Source organism: Apteryx mantelli, chromosome Z, assembly GCF_036417845.1.
Source record: "Apteryx mantelli isolate bAptMan1 chromosome Z, bAptMan1.hap1, whole genome shotgun sequence".
Lineage (NCBI taxonomy): Eukaryota > Metazoa > Chordata > Aves > Apterygiformes > Apterygidae > Apteryx > Apteryx mantelli.
The window spans coordinates 71,968,547-71,993,630 of NC_090020.1; the positions used below are offsets into that span (position 1 = coordinate 71,968,547).

General features: G+C 39.9%; 1 long non-coding RNA gene across 1 annotated transcript in view; it reads right to left on the reverse strand.

The window, feature by feature from the left end:
* Positions 1 to 25,084, reverse strand: part of LOC106499522 (uncharacterized) — a 109,681-nt gene that overhangs the window by 798 nt on the left and 83,799 nt on the right. The window contains exon 2 of the long non-coding RNA XR_001295200.2: positions 20,259 to 20,384. This is a non-coding gene — a long non-coding RNA (uncharacterized lncRNA). The remainder of the gene's footprint in view (positions 1 to 20,258; positions 20,385 to 25,084) is intronic.

Here is a 25,084-nt window from a genome sequence, read left to right on the forward strand (position 1 = left end):
CTTCTCAACTGAAACTTGAGGCTTTCAGGTTTTTGTGAAATTCCGAGAACTGCCAATAAAAGAGCAACAATCTAGAAGGCCTTTGCTTCATTTGTCCTAAGTAGGACACAGCTTAATTAAGCTTTAGCTTTCAATTTATTGCTTGCACATTTAAAGAACCCCATAAATATAAACAGGGTACAAACAATCCTTCAGAGATAATACAGAGCCAGCAGACACATACATCCTACTCACTCTTGATTTTTGGTTGTTGCTATTTGCAGCCTCAACAGCTCCCTCTCTGTGTCAGACATGAAGACCACATCCATCATTTGTGTCATCTTAACTACCACACATGCATGCAATGGCAGGATGAGCAGAATGGCCACGGCACTGCTCAATAGCAGAGGCAGTTTTTGCAGTAGTTTAGAAGAGGACTGCATAATTTTCCCACCCCTGTTAATGATGACAAAGCCTGTGTAAACAATTGCAACCCTATGAGTAGAGAACCTGAAGCTGCAACTCTTACTTCAGACAATATATAGTTGCGCCTATGTTAGACACTATGATCATTTTTTTGGCTGGGAGGCTCACTGTCCAGTGTTGCCCTGCACGAGGTGCTCAGGGGGCAGAATGATGGCCACAAAACAGAATAAACATGCTGAGGGGAGAGGAGGAAATCCTTCCCTCACACTTACAGAAGAGCCTGGATAGAGTTTTCCTTCCAAAAGACTGGGATCACCATGGTATGAGGTGTCTCTTTCAGAGTGTTATTGTCATTCTGCTGAGTAATCCCTTCCCAGATGTCAGACCCATTTATCCATTTATGCTGTCTTTTATCTGGGGAGGCTGAAAGTATCAGCTATTCTTATTTTCACATTTGGTCCAGTATGCAGCCTTTGCTCATGCTGACTTCTTCAGGAGCCCTTACTAAGTGTCTGGAATGGGGGACAAGGGAAGCAACTGTGAATCTCACGGGGCATCTCCCCATCCCATCTGCCTTGTCCTCCCCTGAAGCCTAATGCTATCAGGGAGCAGACTGCTTGCACATGGTCTCGTGAGTGCCTCAGGCAGCAAGAAGTAGGTAAGGCAGGTGGTGGGCCAGGCAGCCTAGCCTCTGACCCTGCAAAGATGACAGAGCAGGACTGATGTGATGGCAGGCACCTGGCAGCTACACTGAGGAAAGGAGGTATTGTGGAATGTTTAGCCTTCCCCTAAACAACTGCAGCAATAAATGTGGCCTTAGGTATATCTCAACCCCCAACCGGTACTCATGGCAAATACCTCTCTCACACTGCCTTCTCGCAGATCTGCTGGAGCCCTTTGAGCTTTCTCCAATCTGCTGTAATGTTTGCAGCTGTGTTCACTATTGCCTGTGTTGGAGAAATATAAGGGAAGCATGGATAGGGAGGCAAGGAAGTGAGGGTATAACATGACTGGAAATGGACTATATAGGTAAAACTGCTGCACCAGTGGACTATAGGCCCCAAATATTTTGCTTTCTCCTTGGCCAAAGAAAACTCTTAGCTGTGATGACTTGTGTAGACATGTGCTGTGAGGCTGGAGGGAGAACTAGCTCCCCAAAATATCCTGCTAGAATGACATATGGTATGCAAGACAATATTGCTCATTATATGTATTTTTTCTGTAACTTATTCTTCAGTTCAAGGTGTGTAATTTTAACAGAAATTATTTGCACCATCAGGAGTACGTGAACGTCTTACATGTCTTGGTATACTATATCAAAGTGCTTAGTTGATTAATTGTTGTGGAAGTGTCAGCTCAGACCTAATAAGTAAGTAACAGGAATCTTCATTCCTTTGCAAGAAAAAGCTTCAGTTAGCTTTAATTAAACAGGAAATTAATGAAGAGTTGCTAATTCTCTGCTCTCCAATTTATTTTAGTGCAGGCAGAACTTGTCTGCAAACCTGCTGTTTAACTGATGTAAACGTTATAGGTCTAAAATAATATTTCATAAATTGTGGTGCAAATCACAAAATTATAGGAAACATCATGAATAAGATGTATATTCATGATGTATGTATATCATATCATGTATATACAGTGTGACTATATAACCATCTGAATGATCAGGTGCAAGCTAGTCATTAAGATCTGATCTTTCAGGAGCTGGACATCCTGACCTACAATCAATTGGAGGCAAGATCTGAATGGGAGCACAAGTACCTCTACTTTAGGTATGTAGTTCTTGGTATAGCATCCAAGGCCCAGAATTCAACACCTGAGTTTACAGCAAGAACAAGTTGCCTCAGGATAGCAATACAAAAATCTGTGCATGGACTAGGGAGCTGTCTAGAACTGGCCAGCAGGGAACACTGAGGATGGGGCTGTGCCGCACCACCACCAGCAGCCCCTGGTACCTGAACAGGCTGTAGAGTCCAAGATCTTCTTCCCCGTGGGATGCAGACCATGGCATTGTCCTCTGAGGAAATGCCTACAGGTATGCTTTGAAAGTGCTAAAGCACCTCAGCAGCAAGTGTACCCATCTTTTCTATGACAGGAGACTGCCTGGGGTATTTATTCAGCCAGTGGACCCAAAGACTTAAGCCTGCCTCTCCTGTGCCTGAGAAGGATGTCCTAACAGCGGTCTGGGAGGTCGGCTTGGCCAGGAGGCTCTCTGTACACCTGCTTGTGTCTGTGCTGCTGTGGAGTAAGTAGCTCATGGGGTCCAGAAAGAAATACTCCTCTGCAAGAATCTGCTGACTTCTACAGGTGCTTAAACTAACTGAGAAAAGATTTTGTTTTTAAATACTGGGCTACAAGTAGGTGGTGAATTTTAGGTATCTGTTATGCATTGTATCTAGTGACTTCTGATGTAAGTCTTTGAGCAGGAACCGGGACTCCCCCTTCTCAGATGAGTACCTCAGGGGTGTGAATTACCTTCTTTTGGTTATTCCTTGCTGTGACCTATTATCAGTAGCTGTCACCTTATCACCTATTGGGGACCCAATTCTCAGACACTTGTCCTCAAATACTTGTTATTATCCCCAAGCTCCCAGCGCACAGGTGTGGAATCTACTTGAGGAGGAGGGGACAACTGTTTAAAAGATAAGTGCTATCTAAGCCTTTTACTAGATATAACATTGGCAGTTTTTACAACTCATTCTTCATTCCTTAAGGAAAACCCCTTTCCTTGTTTCAGCTGAAATGGATTTGAATCTTGGTAGCAGAGTTTTGCCATTAAATTACAAGAGGTAGATCAAAACGAAAAATTGGAGGCACACCTTCCCAGAATCAAATTGAAACCAAAATCTTTGCTTTTTTTCCCTCCTTAACACCCCCTCCTCCCTCAGAAAATGTACTTGAAAAATGCTATTTTTAGGTGATTTTAAAACTGTATTTAATTAAATATAAGGAATTTTAGTCTCAGATTTGTTTTACGATAAAATAAAAATTTCTTTCTGAAAATGTGAAAGCAAGCTTAAAATATCCATTTATTTTTGGCTTATGCTACCAAATTTGAGACAAATTCACTGATAACTTTGGTCTACCTGTGTCTGCATATTTTCATAAATAAAATGTTCTTTGGACCATGTTGCACTGCTTTTTATTCCTGATATTGCTGATGTAGTGCCAATTGCAACCCTGTGGAAATTAACAAGATTGATTCTTAAGTGCGATGTCTGTAGCCTAAAGCAAAGAAAAACACCCGCAGCTACTCATTCTCCCCTAGAGAACTTCAGAAGGGAGGGAGATCAAACAGGGAGGAACCTGATGAAGACCCTGCCAATGAGTTGACATGTAATAGAAATGGAGATAAAAGTTATGAGTCAAGGGGCAAGGCTATAACATGTTTATTTTACATGCTGTTTTATTATGTTTTTCTTTTGTTTAAAAAAGAGACATATCAGAAATTGGAAAGATGATTCTAGTTCTAATAGTATACAGAAATCTGGACCAGTACGGCCATTCTGTAGTATATCATCCTAATATAAGGCAATAGCTTCTAGCACAGGGATGCAAAAGTTATAGCTAAGAAAAAAAAAAGGAAAAAAAGACAGAAGAATTTGTCTCTTGTAAGAGCTGAAATAGAAAAACCTTTTAAAGAGTCTCATGAGGGCTCAGAAAAATTTACTTAAGGGCATCCTGTGTGCAACACACTGTCTTTGTTCACAATGTCACATTCTTTCTAAGAGCTAAAATAATAGAATCTGTTAGCAGAGCTGGAATCATTCATTAAAGCTACCAGTGGAGCAAAGAACAGCTGGTGGGAGGGGAGCATCTACCAGAGCAGAGGCTACTTGTAGGCTAAGAAGGGCAGCAACAAGAATTGGTAATCCTGGAAAAGAGTTACAGGGTTACATAAAAGTTCAGGAAGATTGTAACTAGGGCCCTTGACTCTGGGTGATCAAACCAAATCAAATGCAAACAGTTTTTGCTATGTTCGAGGCTTAAAAAATGGGAAAGATGCCGAGAATTTTGATATAAAGCCAAACTTTCCTTTCCATATTCAGGTTTATTTAAAGTTCAAAATAGGTCTACTGAAACATCAGTGCTCTATGGATGACTCAGGTTTGAGTTTTGCCAACAAACCCTTATCTATTAAACATTATACAGTGGAAGATTCAGCTTCACCTCTCTGCCTTTTGGCATTTTTCCACCCCTAAACTTTGATGGTAAAAAGTTGTCTGGGTTCTAGGAAAGTTCCATAAATGAAATGAATTAATAAAAATTACTCTGTTTGAATGGCTGTGGTCATTTTCCCAAACTGCACTCCTTTAGCAAGTCTCATAGATATGAAACATTTCTGTAAATAGGTACATCATTCAAAATTGCATTTTTAAAAATCTGAACATTTCTCAATGGCCTTAGAAGGGGCTGGCTGTATTTCATATATAAGAGTCAAGTCAAGCATCATAGAAACTGAAGAGGAATATCTTGAAATGCAATTTTATCTTGAAATGGAATTTTAAAATTTGTCATTTCAAATTTTAACTGGGATGGTAGGTCACAGTGTCACCTGTCCTATCACACTGCATGAACTAGCATTTTTGTGATTGTTTCCCATGCTATTAAATAGTATCTGAAGAGATCACATAAAGAAGAGCAACAATTGCAAGAGAGTTAATAAATGTCATCTCTTCTATGCTAAAAGTGAGAACTTTTATCTTCAAATGGAAGACTGATAGATACAGGACACTGCCATCATATCCTCTTTCACTGCCTTTTTAGGGTGACAAAGAACACATTGTCTAGGGAACTGTGCTGGGAAATCTGGAGAAGATGCAAGAGCATTCATCTATTCAGAAAGTTCTGTGAAGCAAAGAAAAAACAGTCTGCCAGCTACAGGATTCCTCACAATCATCTTCAGCTACTTATAGCATGAAAGTGTTTTCACTTTCAGTAATCTAAGCAGACACTCACACAGAGAAATCAACTCTATACAGTTAAGTATGTGTTCTGAAGAAAAGATTTCTAATCCCACTCTGCCCATAGAAAGCTGAAGATCTTTTGACCTCACACTAGCACAAAACAGGAACAACTCCACTGAAAAAGGGAGGAAGCTAAGGGAGGGTAGATACTTGTCCTTTGTATTTATTGGTCTTAAATTGGTTTCTGACATTAACCCTTAAGCAGTTTATAAATAGACAAATGCAATAGTCTACAAGTACAAAATATACCCAGAGACTCAGATATAGCCCAGAGCATAAATATACGTTGTGTTTGTTTATAATAGGTCTACAGCATCATTTTCCTGATATGGTCAGTGGGGACTTTGTAGAAGCGTTGATAAAGAGATATGAATGTGGTTATCCAGCAAGCAAGAAGTAGAAGGTTTCCAGAGTTTGAATATGCTGGTGATAACTAAGGAATGAATCTGATTTTTTTTTTTAACAATTAATTTGAAAATTAGTGCTCTTAAATGATGCAGGTAACTTCACCTCTAGCTCAGTGGTATTGAGTTGCCCAATTAGTAGTTGTAAAAAACTAGCTGTGAGGCCCCATGCATGCAGAGATTTGGTATACCTGCCAGAGGAACAGTACCAACTGTCATACCTCTTCTGCAAGGAGAAGAGTCACAGAATGGTTGAGGTTCAAAGGAACCTCTGGAGATCACCTGGTCCACACCCCCTGCTCAAGCAGGGGTCACCTAGAGCACGTTGCACAGGATTGTGTCCAGACAGCTTTTAAATATCTCCTAGGAAGGAGACTCCACAAGCTCTCTGGGCAACCTGTTCCAGTGCTCTGTTCACAGTAAAAAGGTTTTTACTTATGTTCAGATGGAACTTCTTGTGTTTCAGTTTGTGCCTGTTGCCTCGTGTCCTGTCGCTGGGCACCACTAAAAAGAGTCTGGTCCCATCCTCTTGACACCCTCCCTTCAGATACTTATACACATTGATAAGATCCTTCCCAAGTCTTCTCTTCTCCAGCTTAAACTACCCCAGGTCTCTCAGTTCTTCCTCATATGAGCGATACTCCAGGCCCTTAATCATCTTCGCAGCCCTTTGCTGGACTCACTCCAGTACCTCCGTATCTCTCTTGTACTGGGGAGCCCAGAACTGGACCCAGCACTCCAGACTGGGCTTCATCAGGGCTGAATAGAGGGGAAGGATCATCTCCCTTGATCTGCTGGCAACGTTCTTCCTAATGCAACCCAGAAGCCTTTGGCCTTCTTTTTGTTTGATTCACCAAGGTTAAGGAGTAGTCTGGGGAAATTTGCACAGAAGTTGCCTGTCTTGCAGCCCTTCTGGAAACAGAGAACTGAAATCCTTACGACAATCAGCCTATTACCCCTTTCTGAGAAGTTCCCTCTTTCTCATTTATATCCTCACCCTTCCCTCATTCCCAATCACACCCCTCTGGCCTTGCAGAGTTCGTTCCTAGATTCTTCTAATGGAAATCCTGAATTTATAAAGCCATTTCTTCTCAAGGAACTGGACAATCCCTTCCATCACGCTTCTGAAAATCTCCCAAAACCTGTAACTAAATTGTTAACTTTTAGGTATGGCAGATGATTTTGACTACTGCATCACAAGTTTTATGATAACAATCTTCAAGCCTTTCAAGAGGGAGGGCTGCTGAATGAAGTCACTTGTGCGTGCAGCCAGAATGAGGAGCAAGAGCAACTTGTGGAAATGTGTCCTAGCTTGTGAAATATTCCCTCTGCCTCTCAGGCCCCAGTTCTGCTAAAGCACGCAAATCTTTGGTTCCCAGCTAAGAACACATCAGGAATTTTATCGGTGATAAAAACTTGCTTTAGCGTAAGAGTGGAGACAATCTGTGCCAAACAGGGAGAGAGATCTGGTATAATGCATTCAGTGATGCCATACTGATATATTTTAATTCAAAATCTGGGCCAGGGTCTTTTTTGCTTCCAAGAAAAATGACAGGGAAGAATGCTTAATGGAACTCAAAAACCTGTAGTGACACTGAATAATAATACTAAATAAAAGGAGACAGGTTGTAAAAGAGAAAAAGGGGTTTTCAGATATTTTGCCAGTGGTGACATCCCTTCCCCTCCCTGCCCTCTGCTCCCCACACACAGACTCACCCGCCTCTCTCCTTTCCCCAGGAGAGAGAGAGATTTTGCAATATTTCCTTGCTGGAGTGAGCACTTACAAATAGTCCCACTAACATCTTACAGATACAAAGAAACCTTACACAATCAACTGAGAAGGAGAGATAAATCAGCTGAGCTAAGAAATGTTTTAGACCATTGCATTTCTTTGCTCCGAGTGCATGTGTACTCCATTTGCCAGCTGGCCCATATTCACCTATTTTCTGAACTATTCTCTGAATGGGAATTTGATGGCTCTCTGGACTCTACATCTGACCTCAAGTCTCCACAGGTGTGAAGTGCCAGCTGACATCACTGATGTGATGAGAATTACTAGATAATCAGTAGAATATGCATTTAAAACTTTGGGGCATTTGGCCCAGAGACCTGACAAGATTCCTTGTAGACAAACAGAAAAAAATGACCCTTTTTTCTTCTGATCCATGTGGTCATACGATGTAACACAACCAATGACAAGCAATGATCACAAGATCAGATGAACTGTGCCACTTTTGTTATGAACTTTGGTAAAGAATGTAAGGAAGCTTTCCTGTTTAAAAAAAAAGAAAACCCAAAGCAAATGAAATCATGAAAGAGGCACTACATAATTTTCTATTAGGTGTCAACTACTATTCATAAGCAAGGAAACAAGAAAACAGCCTACTAACCTGCTAAAACCCCAGAAATTTGAAGAATTATAGGTACATGTGTAGCTGCTGATAAGAATATTATTCACAAATATATCTTTTTTTAAGTTGAATTTATTCAGTTAAGCAATAACTTTGCAATATAAGGCATACATATTTGCTCCAGTTTCTAGTCACTACATTTTCTCAAGGGTACTCTGCTTAAGAAGATGTTGTATAATGAATAGTTATGACTTCCCCAACCTACTTAAAATTTTTAAGAGCAAAATTTACTCAAAATTCTCTGGAAGAAAGGAAATACAAACAAAAGATCTTGTAGCCTGAGCCATTTTGTGTGCTACAGGGAAACAATTCAATGAAGTGAAAGGTTTTTTTTGTTATGAAGAAAATTGGGAACTATCACACGATCTTCCCAGATGCAAAATTACTCTCTCCTGCCAGACAGCCCTGGCAATTTAGCTCGTGAGAACCTAAAGTGGGATTTCCAAAGGCTTAAAGATTTCGTTTTCTCCAATAAGCTCAACAAAATATTTTCCTAATTCTCTGAATTCTACTGATAAGTAAAGCTAATGGGCTAATCTCATCATCCTCAATCCCCCCAAAGATTTTTGATATTTCCTGTATTTCACTGGCCTGGAAATACTGTCACGACAGCTTCCATCAGAGTTTCCAAACACATCTATGCCCAGCTCTTGTTGAAACTAGGAAATGCAGGGGAACAAAAGTGACATTTTCCTGATTTTCAAACCAGTTCACTCTGATACCTGCATTCCTCAAAGCTCAAAACAGATTTGGTTCAGACTCACTTTAAAGACTAGACAGAAATTCTGGAAAAGTCTTATTCAAAGCTGAATTCTTCCTTGTTCCTTTGCAGATGAAGGAACGTAACTCAGGCTGGGGAAAGACCGGCTTACGCTGCTCAGTGACACATGGTTCACATTTTGTATAGCAGCTGAAGGATAGCTTGGGAGCTGCCGATCACCCCGCTGTGGGCTCCCGCGGTACGCTGCGGCCCAGGGCCACTGCCTGCACACAGCACAGAGGGAGGCATCGTCCTTGGGTCAGGAAGCTGTGCAGCATGGGAACTTTGCATCTGAGAATATTGTGGAAGGGCCAACCTCTTCTGAACGTACAGTGGTTTGGAAGGGTGTAAACATTTCGTTCAGAATTGGGGCCCTGCCTCTTCCTGTTTCACAGATTCAGCAGCTATCAGATCAATATTACTATTCTTTTAACTCTGCAGCTGGAGCTGCACTTGATAACCACAATGTAGGTGGTTTGGATGGGAGTTCTCTCCAGGGAGTATAAGCAACAATATAAAATCCCTTTATCCCAAAGTAACCTTTCCTAGCCTTCATTTCTATCCTCTTCAAGCCATAGATTTCCCCTTGATGTTTTTTTTTTCAATTATATTAAATTGATTTTGTTACATCTGCACATAATTATGTTTTCAAAACTGCAGCATGCAATTCTTGGCTTATCTGTTAGAACTAAATAAAATCTGCTTCTAATTTCTTTGTTGCATCTAGTACCATATAGACATGAATCACATCTTTCACCACTTGCCATGTAATTAGAAGGGGATATGGTAGCTCCTCATCCATCTTTCTAGCATGATGCTGACTTAATTTGCATTGTGCAAACACAAAGAAAACCATGGCATGCTCCTACACTGATAAGAATCAGTCATTCTAAATGGAAGAGTTGATCCACAACTCTACTCAGTTCAGATCCAAATAATTTTGAGACTGAGAGAGCCTATGATCTCCTCTTCTGTTTCTTGTGCTCTAATTCATCCAGGAATAGAAGTCTAAAGAGTTAATTGGTCTTTCAGGCTAACTGTAAATATCAGAAACAATACAAGAAACTGTTATTCAGCCTATTTTGGTGGTCACAAAAGGATGTGGATTGTTCCCTAGAAGGGAAGAAACTGATAAATAGTAGCTGGGATCTACAGAAGGTCTGATTTTCAGGAGATCAGTCATGTGGTTCTTATATACCCAATGTGCTTCCTTTTGAGGAACCACTGATTAAGTGCATAGGCTGTATCTGAATAGCTATATCTCTGTCTGGCCTGGGTAATCCTGGAAGCCTCCTTGCAAAGCTTCATTTAATTCAGGCTACATATAAATGTCAGTTGCCCTCACAGTGAGAGATGTTGATTCTCTTCATAGAAGAAGTCATGGCCACCTTATTGCCCAGAAGCATTACTGAAAGGATAGACAACAAACCTGGAAGTGCTCACTCCAGGCAGGCTGTACCAAGTGTGTGCATATAATACTGAAGTAGGCACCTGTGGAGATCACTAATGTACTCAGTACATGTATAGTTATTTGCTGAGCATAGCAGCTATTGTGCCTTAAGCCTGGCCCTGAATTAACTCCTGTGGGTAAATTAGATAGTTTCATGTTAAATTGGGTTTTAACCTCAACCAGGAAGCTCTTTTTAAAACACAATGTAGATGTAGCCCCTTCATTGTGTTTTTGACCACTTCATGACAAGAACTTATTTCCTAATCATTATTTTTAAAACATACATGGAAAGCTGATTTTTGTCCCTAATCTCAGGTTACTTATTTTATGAGTGCAATTCCTGTGACTGCATTGAATATGGTAATAATATAGACCAAAACTGATAGAAAGAAATCCCATACCAATGTAAGAAAGAACAGAATTAGACTCATCACCTTTTTAAAAAATAGCTCTTCCTTCTGTTACTTATTGTCTCCTCCACCTTGCCTCTCCACCAATATACCACTAACCCAGAAAAATCCTTGGCAAACTGGTTGGACTGAACATTTTTTCACCAAATATAGTATATATTTAGGGATAGATCCCCAGCTGTTAAAAGATCAGTGCAACTGACTTCAATAAGCAACCTTATTTTTTATTTATCAGCTTAAACAGCAATGATCACATGAATTACAAGAAGTACAAACCTACCAGGATATAATGATATTACAAAGATCCAAAATGCTGCTACCAGTATATATGGGCCTTCTTGTAGGATTCTATAGTGTTTCAAATTAATAGGAGAAATATACTGAGAAGGAAGGAAACCTTATTCATAGAAGACTAGATCCATGGTTTATTTGCTTTAAACGAGATTTGGGAGGATTTGAGATACATACCTAAAAATTGCAATGCTCCAAACTTTTACCATGAAAGCCATACCTGCTGCCTTGGTGGAACACTACATTCACAAGGAAAATTCACTGAAATTTGAACTTTTAAGGTCCTTAGGTGTCTTCATGTGCCCAGAACTGACCCAGTGTGATCAACACAGGAAGTAAGTTTGGCTACACATGGTTGGGATTTAGAAAGTACGGCACGAGGGAGAGAGGTCCAGTCCTGATTTCCCATAATCTTAAGAGGATACAGAAAAGGGCAGTTCAGCCTGTGGAGGAGCTGAACCACTCTCTGGAGGTGCCTTTCTTTCCTTTTGAGCTATTGACAGCTACAGGAAATGCTTCACTTTCATGCTTAAAGTTAGGTATTCTGCATCAATGCCAAAGCATTCATAAGCCTACTGTCCTATAGACAATCATTTCCAGAGTAAAACTAAATGTGTTGATAAGCCCAATCCTGTCACAAAACACAGCTGACAATGCAATGGCACCCAATGTCTTCCAGATTGGTGTCAGTGGTGCCACTGGCCACATGTTACAGATTTAGCTTCAAGGGGTCACTGGGTAAAACACTGCTGCAGTCCTTCAAGGACAGTCCACAATCCAGTATCTGCCCATCCTTACTGCCCAAATGACTGAGCTGCAGGGTCACAGCCAGCCTCATGTTCCTCTCTTTCTCTGACCTCCTGAATCTCTGGTTCATTGCTCACTGTGACACAACCCCAAGGGGAGTGAGAGGTAACAAATACCCGCTGCTCAGCCAGCTTCCAACACCCCTCCTAGGAGATGAGAGTGATGGGTTTTAGCTTCCAGAGACAGAGACTGGAACTGCATCTGGGTCTTCCCCACTGTAAATGAAGGCCCTTAGGCTGTACTCTTTTATAAAATGTTAACAATCCTTTTTTTTTATTTTATTTTAATGAGCACATTTCAATTTTTAGGGAGAATATCCTCCCCTGGGAGTGGATTCCAGGCTGCAGATAAACAGAGCTACCTGACCTGGCTTGGAGCAGGCAGGTGTTTTCACCTGTCAGGAGGCCAGCATATGGTGGCTTCTCAGGTCACCCTTCACAGCCTCTAGGTTTGGGATTGGGATTTCACTTTAGAAAAAAGAGGCCTAAAGTTTCAGGTCTGTAACACCTGCTTGAATCTAAGCCCTTTATTGATGGTAGCTAAGGGTATTCACAATAACAATTGTTTCTGTGGACATTTCACATTAAAATTCATGCTGCATTTTGAGTCCACATTGACAGAAAGCCCCTTTCCATCTCCTTTAATTTTCTTCTTGTGACAAGATAGCTTTTGAAATTACATTTGGACACATAAAACTAGAATACATGAGTGTTACACTGTTTCAGAAGATTACTCCAAGTATCAGTGTTGACAATCTCTGATCCCTTCAAACTCAGCCCTGTGAAATTCTGAAGAAAAGGGATTTTTTTTTGTTTGTGATCATTTCATGACTTTTGCTTTAAACAATGCCTAAGCCAAGAAACTTCTGGATCATCTGCAACAGGAAGCTGAAAATTTCAGAGACTTTTGTTATTAGCTGCGGTGCCTTACTGTAAATAATTAACATAGTTTGATGGCTTAAAAAGAATGCAAAAGCATCAGTTTCCATTCATCTATAATAAAAAAGGAGGAGGAGGAGGGAGCTGACAGGAGGATATGAGAGGGTATGAATTAAAGTTAATAAATAATGCCTACAGAGTTAGTCATCAGTTTAGCCTTGCATATCCCATATGCTGCATACTGCAATGTCTTATAACTATTTTGAAATGGGCTTGTCTTGTGTGGAAAAAAACATGGATCATATTTAAGCAAATCTTCAGAAGAGCTCACTTTGGATGGGAATAACACAAGCAAATATATCTAAACATTATTTTCTCTCACAGTTTCTTTTTCTATTTTTATTTAATGCGATATGATTCATAAATATTTGATGGGTTATGGCTCAGTAAATGTCATTTTGTTGGCTCTGGGGGGAACTTCAACTCTGAGTGTTGATCAGAATGATATATAGTCTCTCTGGAACAAGTAGGGCAAGTACTACATATCTGAAGGCCAGATTCTAGGTCTGTCAAAATAAATGTCAAAACCTCAATTGCATTCCAAGATTAAAATGGTCAAGCTATAGGGGAAACCCAGGTCCAAATTTTAGCAGTGCTGCAATACTAGCAGATCTTTTCTGAGTTTTCGTTATCTCTTCACTTGCTGATAGAGCTAGAAGTTCAAGCAATAACTTCCATAAACTATAAAGGTAAGTCTTACGTTACAGAAAGTACATAAAATGGCTTTTTTCACTGACATTTTAAAACTTCCTCCTGCCTAATACACAAAATTCTTTCACTCTGGCCTCAACGATTTGTTGACTAGGGCAAGCCTCCTTCCATGGCTTCATTCTCTTTCCTGGACCATGCTCAAAAGATGAGAAAAAGCTCTGATCTAAAAGAGGAGATCACCATGATTTGGAAATATTTTATGAAGCCTTTTGTGATTTTTGGTGGGCTGTTCAGAGAGCATTTAAGAGTGGCAAGAGGAACTGCGAGGATGGAGGCTGATGCAGCCTGTTTGCACAGTCACACAATGAACCAGTACATCTCTGTGGACTTCAGTCCGACCATGGAGGAAGATGAGAGAAGACACACTCCCCTTTTCTGTTGCCTTGTGCTGGCTTGTACACCTCATCCTCCCCTGAGAGATTTACAAGTACTGTGGCACAGGACATGCAAATTACTTGGGCCAACAGGCAGCTTGGCAGGCTTCCCAAATAAAATTTTTTGGGTTTCAGTGGGAAAGTTTTTGACTCAGAGTTTTCAGTTTCCAGAATAATAGAGCTCTGAAGGAGCACTTTCCCATGCAGCTATGGCTGCCTCACTAAGGGAAACAAGACCAGCATTCAGTAAAAACAAAGGAAAAAGAATAATATTAGAGGTACCAGCTATCATCCTACACACAAAAATCTGATTTTTCTTTGATGACATTTGTTGGGATTCATTCATCGAGCAATGAGAGCAGTTAGCAATGGAAAAGACTCATCTGGCTCCATGAGACATAAAGTTCTCCCTACAATGGGGTGATTACTATAGAAATGTTTTCACTAATGCTCGCTGGGAACTTTAGAAGATACTATTAGAAGTGCTGCTGCTTACATCTGCTTTCTACAGAAAGACTGTCAAGCAAATTGTCTCGTTATACTGGGAGATGTGGATTTTAACACCTTCAGCCCAAGGAGATGCTGAACCTAGGTCCCCTTCCCCTCCATGAATGCTTTAATTACAAGACTGTTATCTTAATAAGGAATAAAAGGAAGGGGACACCACCAGAACTTCTCCTTTTGCAGATATTCTATAGGAAAGTGACAGCCACCCATACATTTTGTAGGAAGCCCAACCCCATCAGTGCTTGTCAGGTGCTGCCTGGGAAAGCAGCCTGGGTTCAGGCCCTCGGGGAGCTCTGATGGAAGCACGCCAAGTTCAGGATGCAGCTGGGATGAGGTATGATCTCAGTGCCAACCACCTCAGCCCTGTCAAGGTGTGGGCCAGTCCTGGACATGCTCAGAGGCACTACAGATGCTGAGTGGGTTGGCTGTAAAATCATAGTTTAGGGCTATGGCACTATAATTTTGCTGAAATCCTGATTTACTACACCAAAGCTTTCTGGGACTGGTGGAGAAGGAGAAGAAGAGGAAGATCTAACTCTGGGCTTTTACAGATGCTCACAGATGACACTATCAAAATTTATTGTTTTTCTTGGCTTCATAAAAAATATCACTTGAATTGGTACATGCCTGCCAAATTCCTTACGAATAGGTAATGACAGGAGTTGATTTGGAAAGCTTTGTATTAAATGAAGGTCATTTTTCAAAATTAATTTCCTTATGATCGACATGGAGTATTTCACATACTTTTCAGTCCAGAACTACTTCTGACCACTTTAATCCTAATGTTTTTAAGTATGTATTGACCTGCGCAATACATATTTTCGTAATTTCTCTATTACATAAAGGCTTTTTAGCTGCAGTACTTTCAATCCAGCTTCTGGGACCAGCCAACTGTCTTGCCTTTGGCAGTGGTCAAACAAGGCAGTATTTCAGAAGAAGGTGATAGCTCCAGAATTTGCTTATGTTCAGTCAGCTGATCGTTAATACCTCACAAGAAAATTTTTATCCCTGGAAGCATGGAGACAGACAGTTGTAGCTGGATTAATGAGGATGTCACTAGTATTGAACAAAGGCACAATATTTTTTGAATCATTTGCTTAACTTTTGTACAACAGGGCCTTATGTAAGAATGGCTTTGTGTTACTGGATGACCGGTACACAGGACTGCCCTTAGAGCCTTCAACATTCATTTTGTGCCTCATTATCTAGCACTGTTCTAAGCAAACTAAATGATCCCTTCTGCTCACTTCACCTGGAAGCTCCTAGGGGCTGGTTTTGTTCCTTTTCGGTGTCCAGGCTCTCAGCTTTGGGTGGCATATAACAGGTAATGAAGAGCAACAGCAGTCCCCTTACACAACTCTGTGATGACACCACCTAAACATTGCTTTTTGAGCCAGCATCAGTAATGCAGCATGAAAAATGACAGCCTTTTCATCAGCCTAGTCTTTTTAAACCAGGCAAAAGAACAAGCACAATAAAAGGAGCCCTAAAATCCCACCTCTTGAGAGAAGGATATGTCAATGTAAGCCATATAGAAGGCTGTCAAAAGCCACTCATTCAGTGAAGACCTCTCCAGATGGGCAAAGGGTGTGTGCAGCATATCCCAGGGCCAAGGCATGACAGAAGCAGGACTGATTCACACAGCGCTACAGAGACTCTGGACTGTCTTGAAGCCTGTAAAGCACAGCCACAGTTAGGGAGAGCAAAAAGATGGTTAAAGCATGTTGGCTGTGCTAAATTCTGAGAGAACTTTTCCATAGAAGCACATCAGTGATATAACTAAGGAAAAAAACAGGGGAAAAAAATAGAAGGATTGATGATGCCCTCTCACCTAAGACAGATTTGGATCAGATTATCGGTAGGTGCTACATGACAGGGATCACAGAAATCAGTGGCACAATACGGACTAACATCAGCAGAGAGGCTGATTTTACATGTCGAGTGTACATACGTCAACAGTAAGGCCTAAGGGTTATGCAAGAGAGGTGAGTTACCTTGCATTTGCTATGGGTAACTGCATAAACAATAACTGTGAAGTAAAAGATATGCTGTGCATTCATACCTCAGCAAATTTTACATATTGGCTTTCTTGTACTTGTTTCTACAAGGGAGAGCTATCACAAGGGTCATCCACCCACCTGGCTCTAAGAAGCATAATATGATGTACTCCTTTCAGGACCAAACCCACTATCAAAGGGGACTCTGCACTATGAACAGAAATCAGTTGAGAAGAAAGGGAGAATAAGCAGGCAGAAGCTAATGAGTTTCTGGCAGAGAGATGCTGAGAGACTTGTGTGGGGGTTGCCTGTCTCTTCTGGATCGGAGGCAGCAGTCAAAGAGAAGAGGAATTTACTCCAAACTTGCAAGTAAACTGTACAGTTAAGCTAAGACATAGACATATGGGCCTTTTGCTGTTTTATACTATTCCCCTCCTTGATAGATATCATCAGGAAAGAAAATAATGCTTTGTTTAAAAAACTTGTGGAGCTATTTTAACAGTTGCTGGTCACAGGATGACGGAGGAGAAAGGCTTACAGGTGATTTACTGGGCCTGAGACATTGTTATGGTTAGTAACCAGGGATGGCTGAAACTGTGAGGCTTTGGGGGACACACTCAGAAAAAGGGAAACAGCAGCAAAACCTTTAGCGCCCAGCTCTGAGGCAGGCAAGCAAGATGAACAAGTAGCTTGCTCTATGCCATATGAGGACAGTGTAAATATAATGCTTATGAAAAGAAGAGACACAGGAACAACCTTTCTAGTTCAAACCTGCTCCCAGATTGTGTATTCAAGCCTTAAGGTATTATTTCATTTAATTATATAAACTGTTTTGTAAAACAGAACATGAAAAGTGATATACAAATGACTGGCAGCAGGAGGTATGAATGGCCATGTTGTTCTGATGGATTAAAAGCAAAGGAAAGCTTATTTTTGGACAAAAGAGCTATCCTTCAATTTCAGACAAATAAGGAAGGTCAAGATTCCGTCTTCTCTGGGTAGTCTTTTAATAACAGTCTAAGGTTAACTGACTTGATCCAGATCCCAGGAAAGTTAGTGCTGTGATTCTTGTTAACCAGGTGCTTAGAAGCTGGCAGTACTGAGAGTGGTGGAGGCATATACATTCATGTGCCAAAGATTATTTTCAGATTTTACATATTAATTTTGCCCAGTGAATTGTCCTGAACTCAGGAGAAGTGCTTTATCTAGGTAGACTTGCTCATGCCAATTTCCAGAACAGGGAGTCTTCTTTCAGCTGCTAAAATAAAGGTTTTTAAAGGGAGATCAGAAATGTCATGAGTTTAATTCCCGAAGTGCTTTTCTTCATTCATGTCATGTCATGTTCATATCAAGCTTGGGAGGTGCATTGCTTACAAATTCAGTTCTGGGATTCATCTTTTGAAGGCCTTTATCACCGGCACTTTTTAAATAAGAAATTTAAAGAGTGGAGGAGTTGATAAAAATAACTGTTTTCGCTGTCCCAAACTTCCCCCATAAGAGAATTGTTATAGGAAAGGTCTAGGTCCATATTTGGATACATCGTAAATTATACATTGCATCTAATAGTTAGAGAGGGAGAAATGCATAAAAATGTAGCCTCTTGACCCTTCCTTCCTCCAACAGCTAAAGTTCTCAAGAAAACATGAGCTATTATAAATATTCATAATTCCGCTTAGAGTCCCATTTGCTGCTGAAAATCCTACTATAGAATTTGCTCTTCACGCATGAAACAGAGCATATGGCAATTTGAAATCAAGACTTGAGGCAATGTATTCCTTTAGCGTGCAAGAAAATTCTTGCAATAGATGGTCACATTCAGACGTAGGAGAGATGGCTTGATTTTGAATCTGCACATTGACCCAAGAAATTGAGAAGGAAGTTAGCAGCCGTATAATGCAAAGAAAGGATATATCCTCTTCCAACCCCAAGATTTCATTCTGTGTTCATAAAAGTGTGTGGGAGAAATCTTAGCTTTGGTGTAATGCTGTTTTAAACCAAATTGAACTGTGCAGTATAGATTCCATTTACAGCCAAGGTGAAGCCTCAAGTGAGAACTCTTAATTACTATTCTCAAATGTACATAAAATCAAAGAGAAAATTCCCTGCAGGCAGATGAGGGCATGTGTTCTGTGATGACATCCCTGACATCTTGACCATGAAGTTAACAACTTGCCACAGGCATGTCCACACAAGTGGGAAAAGAGTTCCCCTGTACTGGTGGCACTAGCACAAGAACAACAATCTGAATTGACATTTTGGAGGACATTTCTCAGAGCACTTGAACTGGCAGCATGTAGGCTGCCTTTTTATGAACTACAGATAATATTAATAGGGAGTGACCTGGCTTAATACTGGACTGGTAGATTTTTTTCAAACAAAGTTAGCTGTGTAACATATTCCAGATGCCAGACTATTTATAAAAATGTACATAATTCATCCAGCCCATTTTATAGTTTAAAAATATATGCTGTCCCTTAACATTGTGCATTTTTTCATTCAGATACACTGCATATACTTGCCTTCACAATATTTTCCCTCTGTACATTTACTTTACTTGCTTATATCTGTAATCCTGTACGCAGTCAGCTGATGGTGGCTCTATCTTCATTCCTAGCATCCTGTAAAAGTATTTTCTTATAATGAAAATAGAAGTCAGGTTAACTGGTTTTCAGATCAGTGCTGTGCTGTGTCATATTTAAGTCTATAGCAAAGTTACAAGTCTAACACAAAGAGTTGTTAACTGATCACAGAATCTAAGACACTTGTCTTCTCAATGAACTGGCCCCTTCAAAATTACATTGAGACAAACCATTAAATAAAGTGTCACATTTCTTGGAAATATAGTCAAAGACCTCTCAGAGAAGTAGACTCTGACAGCCTGCTGTCAATTCACTATTTCCCATATAGTTAAAGCTGTATATTTTAAGCATTCTTGGAAAGAAACAGTTGAGAAAAAATATTTAATAGTGGTCAATCGACACAAATAAAGTGGAAAGCTACTGGTATGCATTTATTATTGTTTGGAATAACTTAACTTGCCCAAGGAGTTGGCAAAGAACTTGAACAATATTTATCTTTAGGGAGTAATGCATAATAAAGCCATTCCACATTTTTCATTGCATTTTTTTTTTTAATTGGAAATACTCTAATGTAAACTTCTCATAAGATTTACTCCTAACTTTATATTACTGAGGCTGTGATGCATATTGATACTCCAGAAGAGGTAACCAAATATGAACCTCGTATGTGTTATTGGAACCAATTTGATTTTAAATATTTTTGAAGCTGGAAATGATGATTCACCTGTTTGTTGACCCGAAGTGATAATTATAAAGGTCTTTGGAATCAATGGTGGAAAGAAACCGTCCCTTTATCTTGCATTTCTTTTGCTGTGCAGATTCCAATGGACAAACTTCACATTTCTTCTCCCATGATGGAAAACCCGTTTTTAGGTATTAAAATACCAGGTGCATAGATATCAGAAATTTCTGAATACAACAATGAGTTTACCCTAATCCTCAGAATGATCTATAGACATGTGGAAACCAGCACTTAAGGCTTTTAGGAAATATGTCCTGGAGCCATTTTTAACTGATGAATAACAGCACATAGATTAGAAATCTCTTTAGAAAGCAATCCAGTCAAATAGGTCTAAATCACAGGAACAGAGATGGACGCAAGCCACAGAATGAAAGGAAGGAGTTAAATTCATGAGCCATTCAAAACAGAATCAAAACATGTATTTTAAGTCCCAATTCAGGTGTTCAAAGTAAAGATTTTGTTCAGGTAAATTGGTAATGTAAATAATGTTTCTGAATTATCCTACCTGACAGACTTTGATTGAAGGAGATTATTCTCTCGTTCAGCCTGTTCTTATTTGTTCAATTCTCTCCCTATAATTGGCCACAACTGGGAACATGCAGCTGGAATGATGTTTCAGTGGAATGATGTGCTACAGGGAATATACAGAGGAAAGCAAACATAGGCATTTTTAGTCTAATACGTTTAGTATCTGGTCAGTCTAACAAAATTGCGATTATGTTACAAAATTTATTTTTAATAAATTTAACACATTTTAACAAAGGTAAGCTCCTCTTTTAACTTAAAATAAAGGGGATGATTTGTCTTGCAAAATGAAGTTCAGCACATTCATCAGAACTGCAGATTAGAAAGGGAGCAAGGAAACATCATTATATTAAAAGGCATAAGACAGATTTTTGGCTCACAGATTTTTGGTTCAAAATTAACAGCTGGGAGATAAACAATTAGCCATGTAGTAGTGTCACAACGGGTTAATAGACTTAACCAGGTACTAGCATTCACAACAGTTTAATATGGTCCTCTGATCAAACCCATGAAGCATGGTGACATACCAAGTTAGTTTGTACATCAAACTCTGCTCCTCACTTTAGAAACAGGAATAAGAGAGAATATATATAATACAGCAAATAAACATAGACATACTATAGTCTCAAAATATAGAGGGTGAGAAGATATATAGTACGTGAACAGTAAGTTCACTGCTTTAGACTGGCTGCTTACACAGAAATGTGGTATTCTGGGCCTCCAACACAGGAGGCTCGCCCAGGCCAAATATCAGTGGAGATGGTTATTAAAGTAAATCCAAGGAACTCTACAGAATATGGGAAAACAGCCAAAATATTTTAGTTTTTCCAGTGATCAAAGGTTTGGAATTATTAAAGCATTAGACAACCTCAACATAAAAAGACTAGTAAGCTGTTATTTTTCACAGATTACAACGGAAAACAGTTTTCTCTCTCTGGTTTAACGTGCAAATAATTACAAATCTGTACAAAACAAATTCATATTACTTCTTTCTATATAGGCTTGTCTGCACCAGCTTTCATAAGCTATTCACACAAAATACACCAATACACCCACCACTTTCCTGGTGAGGAGACAGAAGAAGGTTGTCCAACCCCTTTCCCCAGTCTTTTAAAGGAATGCCTTCACCCGTTCCCAGTTTACCACAGAGCCAAACTAGAATGAGGTACATGACATGAGATAACTTCTGAAAACTTGAATCTAATTCTTCTAAAGCATGTTTCTGCTGCCTTCTTTAGAGCTCTCAAACTGTTTTGGAGAAGGAAAGAACAAAATAACATAATCTAACACACCCTTAGCCTACTCCAGTCTGCTGACAAGGGTAACATTTTTCCTGGTTCCTCCAAAAAGCAACAAGTTCAGATCCCAGGAACGGGATTAATTACCTTCCCTAAGCATACAGTAGCAACTGGCTTATCTAAAAATGTATTGACTAGCTGGGCCATTCATTGCCTTTCTTTCTGAATGTTGCTCCCAAAACCCAAAGGAGAGGATACTTCTACTTTCTCCTCCACAGTCCAGACAAAACCCTCTGAGATTGCAGGGCTGCATGCTGCTGCATTGAATGCAGATGGAGGGACTTATAGCCAGAACATTTGGGGATCGAAGTACAAATGTCCTGTAGCACTGCATGTACGGGCACACACATATCCCGTTTGAGCAGCATGTATATAGAAATGAGATGGATATAAAGAAAATAAATGCACTGGCAGTCTGGAGACACATATTTGTCTGGCTCCAAAAAAATTGTGAGCATATTATCATGGGGCTGAAAAAAGTCTTCAGCTATGAAATTGCCTATGAAGAAACATAGATTTGTTAAATGTCAGTTCAGTTCTCCTTAGCTGACTCTTTCAGGGGCTAAACTTATGTCTTTTTAGCCTATTGAGGGAGGAAGAGAAATGGAGGCTAGGGGATGCAACCAGTTGGTGAGTGGCAATGAAGCTCTGACTGGATGTGTCCCAGCCAGATGGCATGGCCTCTGTCCAAAAGGACATTTCTGCCCAGCCTAAAAGAAGCAGAATGTTGTATCTCAGCACTGAAGGCCCGAGCACACAAAGCTCTGCCCTTCTTTGGCCCATGTCTTTCTCTATATGATGTGAGCCCCCTGACAGGCACATCCATGCTTACCACTGTGCTCTGGAGTGTAAGACTGAAGGGGCCACATGAGTCAAGTCTAGACACCTGTGATTGTGGATAACTATGCCAAGAAGGGTAACCAAAAGTCCACCTCACCCAACTCCTGCAGACAGCAAGCCACAAAATACCCAGCAGACTTCTATATGAAATATATGGCATATTTCCACCCTTCTCCAAGGCCTCAATATTTCTATCAGTTCACAAAAAAGAGAGAAAATGCTGCCAGTATGTTGAACCCCTGCAATAACAGAGAAGAATGCCCAGGCAAAATGTGTCCTGACAATCCTGTGACACAGACCATATTCTATATGATAGAGGAAGGGGAAACAAACAGAAATAAAACCCAAATTCAGTAAGCCTTGTCATTTGGACTTGGAAAAGAGTTAAGAGTTAAGAGCAAATCTGACAACTATTCTAACCACAATAAGCAAAGAACACCAACCCAGACTCACAAGTCTCTCAGGTGCACCATTAGAAACACAAACATGTCCCCCACACACCCTCCAGATGCAGTCAGTCTACCTGCACCTCTGAATGGAGGAATCCTCCTTCCTCCCTCTCTGTGGGGAAACATCACAGATGAAAATCTTTCAAGACCCAGAAGAACGATTTCTGCTTACCCACTTGCCTGTACTGCTCTCATGTGCATCTGCAAGTGAGAAGTGAGAATTTACCACTCTGCAAACTATACTGGAAGAGTTATAGGCATTACCAGCTGAAAAAAAAATCCTCTTTGTGCTAAGTCATTGATTTAACATCTTCCATTAGCAGGTACTTATGTATTTTGGCATAGTTTACAAGCATCATCATAGTCTGCAAATAAACTGCACAGTCAAATATTCATATTATCTGTGTATATACAATGAGATCAGAAATTAAGACAGGAACTTGTATAATTTTTCTTCATTTTCTTTCATTCAAACAACATCTAGTTAAGTACATAAGCAAAAACATTCACTGCAGGTTAACCTAGCTTTAATAATTAGTTTTAGCTTTGTTTCTGTTTTACAAATCAAGTTACACTCAGTTGCTATAGGCAAGGACAATTAAAACGTGTTCCTGAACATTTGCAAATTACTTGCTGTGCTATGTACAAATATGATCTTGAGATTTTTCTTGCTCTAATTATGCATCGAAGTACCTCTGGGGTTTATAATAGAAAAGCAAGCAGCATCCAGCTAGTCTATCAAAATCAATGTTCCAGATGATTAAAGTAAACTGCATGCCTCAGGTATCATGCACAATTTTCTCCAAGACCGTACTGAAACTTCTGTATGTTTGGATGCTTTTTCAGTTTAATCTGAAAATAACAATACACGAATGAAACTTCACCTGGGAAATAAATGAAGCTGCCAGTGAGTTCATATGAGCACATGGCTGACTACTGATTATGCATAAAAGCTACTGCTAACACACACTGAGATACACAATGAATTTATTGCACAGTTTAGAAATCCTATATGAATTTCAACCTGACGCAGCTTAGAAAAGATCTGTCTTAACTTGCACATTTTATTCTTTTTCACAAAGTGAAGAATTCGCATTATCTCTAGAGAGACACCAGGTGATAGGACTAATGAATAGTCAGCTGCAAGCAGTGGAAGAAGCAATAGAACAAGAAAGAACTAATAAAAGAACCTCATAGAGGTTTTCTCCCTTTAGACAAGGTAGTCGGCAAAAATGGTTGCATCTGACATGTAAAACATTCTGGATATCCTTTTCTTCCTTAGGGCCATAGGAATAAAAAGCTGGGCACAAGCAGGACTCTGCAGGGTGGCAGAACATGAGAAGTGCTAAGCAGCAAGTCAATCTTTATCACATCCACTTTAGTTGGAAGCATTACAATTTTTAATTTTAAAATAGATTCCAGACCAAGTTCTACAAAAGTATGAAAGATCACATATAACCAACAGCACAGAAGAAAAAAATGGCCCCACTATGCATTTTATTTTAATATTTACTTATTTCTTTAAGAGCTTGACTTATGATTTCCATAATGTAAGTCTGGTCCAGTATGTTCCTGTCTCTTGATTACTTTGCAGGTAAATAGCAGAGGTGGACAGAACACACATTTTTTTTTCCCCTGCAAAAGAAACCAAAACACAGATGGGAAAATGTCTCCAGATAGAATTAAAATTAGAAATTTCAACCAAAAAAACTGGTGGGAAGATGATGAGAGAACAGAAAAGGAATTTTTTGGCCTGCTCCCACACTTTTGACTCCCCGAGCAGCAAACAGTCCAGGGTGCTTATGAGTAACCGACCAACAGAAGACCAGACAGGGAAATCGGCCATTCAGTTAGTCGGCCTGAACTGACACGCAGACATTCTGAGTGTCCAGCATTTTCCAACAGAAAACAAATCCATTAGAAAATACCTGACCAGCTCTATTAAATAATTAAAACTTTTCTCTAGAAGCCTTGAAAACAGTGTCTAATGAAAATCAGTTCATTAACTGATAATAAGCAAAATGCACAGGTTTCACTTGAGTTTTTAGATCTGCTTCCAAGTTCCCCAGTGTTCAGGGAAAGAGCATGAAGTACAAGGTCCTGACATGTTCAGTTCTTGACCCCATTCAGGGTTTCTGTCCTCCAGGAGTGTGCTCTCAGTCTGTATATATATATATATGAGATGTTTGAGTATGCAGCATTAGATATATTTTCTGCAA